General features: G+C 44.1%; 1 pseudogene; it reads left to right on the forward strand.

Moving 5' to 3' along the window:
* Positions 1–3,774: 3,774 nt before the first annotated feature.
* Positions 3,775–4,549, forward strand: LOC102813228 (annotated as a pseudogene).
* The last annotated feature ends 506 nt before the right edge of the window (positions 4,550–5,055 follow it).

The raw sequence follows: 5,055 nt of genomic DNA on the forward strand, positions 1-5,055 counted from the left end.
TATGGATTGAACTGTGTTCCACCAAATATGTGTTAACTTGGCTAGGCCACGATTCTCACTATCACGGAATTATCCTCTATTTTATGGTCTGACGTAATTATTCTATGTGCTATAACTCCTAACTTCTATGATGTTAATGAGGCAGGATACAATGTACAATTAAGTTGTATTTCAAGCCAATCTCTCTCTCTCTCTTTTTTTAATGTTTTATTGTGAATTATGTGATCATTTACATGGGAGAACATTGGTTTTACATTCATCCTGTCGTATATAATTTCATTGCTATGGTTACAATCCCCTCCATGCATCATTAACCAAATGCATCATTAACCAACTAAGGGGTATACCCTGCAAGCCTGCTCCTCCGGTCGTCAGCACACAGTCCCTCTCCCTCTCCGGGGTCTAAAGTCCCCAGCTGCTCCATCTCGCCGTGTCATCGTCTCTGCCACCATCTCAGTCATCACTGCTTGTTTGGGTAGGGTCCCGCTCTCCGCCCTTCTCCCTTGATGGTCCCAGAAACCTCCGCTCCTAGACTGAAAAGTTAATCACTCCCTTCCTTGCTACAAAACATCTACTTTTAAATTTCTAGCCCTCACAATCAGTCCTGATAACAATTATTCACTATTGTATCACAAGAGACCTATCTGCATTTCCTTTCATCAGTTCCACCTAGACAGATTGGATACTATTCAATGGAGATTCTACTTTCCTCCAGGCCCTCTGGATCTAGGTTCCCTCTTGAAAACTTGTAAGCCAGTCACTTCTTGCCTTTGTAGCCCCACCCCCACCCCACTAATTTTGCATAGCCAATGTCCAAGTTGCCCATCCCTGTGTACTCTGTGTGTGGAGAGGGTAGGAATGATTCTAAGACTCCATGGAAATACATGCTTTGATTGGTGACCATGCTCATCACCAATAAGGTGTAGTGAGGGAAAAACAGCAATGAAGCAGTAAGCTAAGCCCTACAATGTTCAATAGACTTCTGTGAACCCAGGTAAAGACCTGCTTGGCTAGCAGTGTGGCAAGACCTGGGGACTCTTGGGCCCAGAGTCAGTGACATAGCCACAGAGGACTTGAGTGGAGAGTGAAGCGTCCAGCTGATAAGAAGAGAGGGCATATGCACAAGAACACCCACACTTTGGTTGTTTTGTTATTCCTTTTGGTTGGTTGATGAAGCATGGAGGGGATTGTAACCATGGCAGTGAGACGATATATGATAGAATGAATGTAAAACTAATGTTCTCCCATGTAAACTATCACATAATTCACAATAAAACATTAAAAAAAAAAAAAAAGAGATTGGTCAAGTAAGAAGCGATCAGAGAGACCTGACTAATACTAAGAATGAAGAATCAGGAGCAGAGTGTATCTTTTGGACCAGTTTGGACCTGGGGTCTCTGCACTGAGAACCTCCTAGACCCAGGAGAAGATTGATGCCAAGATGCATAGAGATCTCTAAGACACACTGGGCCCACAGATGTTGAAAGGAGACAAGAACATCCCTCCAGAGCCAACACAGAGAGAAACTTTTCTACTAGGGTTGACACCCTGAACTTGAGCTTCTAGTCTCCTAAACTGTAAGTGTAAATTTCTGTTTGTTAAAGACATCCGCTTATGGGATTTCTGCTACAGCAGCACTGGAGACCTGAGACAGCTTCTTCTACTACACAGTCTAGAACTCCTTCACCTGGTAAGCACCTCTGTGGGTTTTGGTACCTTGTCTGGTGACCTTGGTTACTTTATACTTCTCAGACTGTGTTGTACACATTCATTTAATGTCAAAATTGGGCAGAGGAGAACTAAGAGACTCTCCAGTGGGCATCTGCATACCAAATGTCCAATTCTCGGTCCCCTCTAGGTAACTTCAGGCCTGCTCCTCTTGATGGTCAGGTTGGTGTTTGCTCTTCTGCCTGCTGCTCCTAACTCACAGGAAATCCAAATTGCCCAGGGAACAGTCATAGCTTATACGTCAGTAGGATTCTTGTTGAGTCCTCGAGGGGTCCTTTCAACTCCGGAGCCCAGGTTGCAGTATTGAGAAGCATGCCTTCTTCAAGTGTGAGAGTGGAGCGAGGTCCACATCTGCTTTCACCATTTGCAGGGTCACATCTGCTTTCACTATTTGGCATCTGGACCCATGTATTCTTCCTATTGGGAACACAATGGCTACGAAGTCATTGACTTAGATTGTGTTCTGTATTCAAGGGACTGTTATTCCATTTTGTGTCTTCTGTGAGATGGCCCTTTAGCTCTGCTGTTGCTAGCCATTCCATCACCGCATCAGGACAGTGGTTTCAGGTGTGATTATGGATTCCATAGTCATGGCACCATTCCCACATCTCCCTTCAAATCAAGATCGTCACAAGGAAGAGACACATGGCAAGATCTAGGAGGGCTCCCAGTGTAGAGTTGCTATGTCTCAAGAAGAGTCCTTTGAGTCCTGTGGGTTAATGCAACAGACTGCAAAGCTGTTTGAACAGTGAGATCTACAGTTCAAGCTCACCAGCTGCTCCTCAGAAACCCTATAGTGTGGTCACTATGGGTTGGAGGAGACTCAATGGCATTTAACAACAACACCCTCCCTTCGTCAACTAGGAAGCTCTCTGACTCTTGGTGCTCAGGACTTTTATTGGATGGCCCTGAATAACAGGCTAGATCATGCTCCAGAGGCTAGTCAAATTGGCTTTCTAGGTGAATCTTTTCTGATCAGCCTCCACTTGCAGCTCAGGCTTGGAGTTACAGACCAAGTCACCCCAATTGGTTTTAAGGGATATTTCTTAGGAACCAAAGGCCTCCTTACTTTGGGTAAAGCTAAATTCTTTAGCCACATATTTTTAATCTCATTTGCACTAAACAGCTCTTTCTTTCTGACATCCAGCTTTGGAAGAGCCCATGACAGTTGTCTTCTACAAGTTGGTTGTTTGTTCATGGTGACATGTAACTTACATCGTCTGCAGGTCTTGCAAACAAAATATTATATTAAATTCACATGAAACATGTTTGGAAGGAAATTTCATACACAAGAATCCTAGTGGCATAATGGCTGAGCTGCTAACTGAAAGATCAGTAGTTCCAACCTACCAGCCCATCGTGGGAGAAAAGACTTGGTGAGTCGATCCTATAAGGATTACAGTCTAGGAATCCCTCAGGGGCAGTTCTGCTCTGTCTTACAGGATTACTATGAATCAGACTTGACCCTACAGCACACAACAATAGCAACATACTTCATATTGCGACATATTGGAGGTGCTTCATGTCAGTTATTTTACTCTGAGTGATGCTGTTTGATCATTTAGTTAAGGTGGTAACTACCAGAGTTTTCCACTGTAAAGGTATATTTCCTCTTTCGTGACCACTAATTGGTAGGGTGACGCGTCCACCATTTGTCGTACTGTGGCGGCTTGTGTGTGGCTGTAATGATGGAAGCTATGCCACCAGTACTTGAAATACAAACAGGGGGTCACCCATGGTGGACAAGTTTCAATGGAGCTTCCAGACCAAGACAGACTAGGAAGAAGGAGAGGCGGACTTCTTCTGAATGTTTAGCCACAGAAGACCTTATGAATAGCAGTGGGACATTGCAGGTATAGTGCTGGAAGATGAGTCCCTTAGGTTGGAAGACACTCAAAATACAATTGGGGAGGAACTGCCTCTTTAAAGTAGAGTTGACAAAACTGGGCTGCATCCAAAGCAAACGCCAAAGCTCCAAGCCACCTGTCACCAACCTGCGGAGAGGATGTCTTGGTAACTTCTTGAGAGCCCCACACCCTAGGAAGGATGATACTTCTGAGGAGGGGTCCCAGGCTGTGGCGCCCGCAGCTGTTGCCAACTCCTGGTACAGGGGCGTGCATACACGTGACTGCAGATGTCCCAGAAATAACAGCTCATTACAAATGTGGCCTTCCTTTGATAACACTTCTGTTGCCATCCAGAAAAGAGTGGTGCCAATTTGTAGTCAAACCAATACCGTCAACAGTTGGTTCATTCCTTCAGGACATACAAAATGAAGGTAAAGGTGTCAAAACTGCAGTTATTGTTACAACAAAAAGCAGCGAGATTCCAGCTTCAGCCTTGATGGGAGTTTTGCTGATGAATGATTTAAAACTTGTCATCAATAGCAGAACATTGATGTAAAGTGCCCCCTGAGTGAGAAAAAGTGAGTAGAGAGGACACTACTTAGACGGAAACCATGATGCTTCTGGTTCACACACTGTTTACAGCCATACATTTTGATGAGTATCAGAAAAAAGACAGAGAACCATTCACTGGAGAAAACTGACCACCTGAAAAAACAGCTGCAGCCCCTCGAACAGCTGAAAGCTAGAATCGAAGTTCGCTGTGAAGCCAGAACCAGTAGACTCCTGTGGGCTGGATTGGCACTTCTACACACAGGGTGGGGCATGACGTGGTTCACTTGGTGGGTGTTCTCCTGGGACATCATGGAACCTGTTACATACTTCATCACTCTTGTCAATTCCATGATCCTTTTGCATACTTTCTAGTCACTCGACAGGATTATACTTGGAAAGCTGTAGTTGTTAAGTGCTGTTGAGTTGGTTTCGGCTCATAGTGGCCCCATGTAGAGCTTCCAAGGAGTGACTTTGTACCTCAGTGTTAAGAAAACAAAAATCCTCACAACTGGACAAATAAATAATATCCTGATAAATGGAGGAAAAGATTGGCGCTGTCACATACTTCATTTTGCTTGGATTCACAATCAACACTCACAGAAGCAGCATCAAGAAATCAAACAATGTATTGTATTTGACAAATCTGCTGCACGAGACCAAGCTCTTTAAAGTGTTTAAGAGCAAAGATATCAGTTTGAAGACAAAGGTGCACCTGACCCAAGTCATGATATTTTCAGTTACCTCATATGCACATGAAAATCGGACAGCGAATAAGGAAGACCATAGAAGAATTGATGTATTTGAATTATGGTGTTGGAGAAGAATACTGAAAGTGCCATGGACTGCCAGAAGAATAAACCAATATGTGTTGGGAGAAGTACAGCCTAATGCTCCTTAGAAGCCTGGATGGATACTTCGGAGATGCTGT

The sequence above is a fragment of the Chrysochloris asiatica genome, unplaced genomic scaffold (genome assembly GCF_000296735.1).
Source record: "Chrysochloris asiatica unplaced genomic scaffold, ChrAsi1.0 scaffold00023, whole genome shotgun sequence".
NCBI classification, from domain to species: domain Eukaryota; kingdom Metazoa; phylum Chordata; class Mammalia; order Afrosoricida; family Chrysochloridae; genus Chrysochloris; species Chrysochloris asiatica.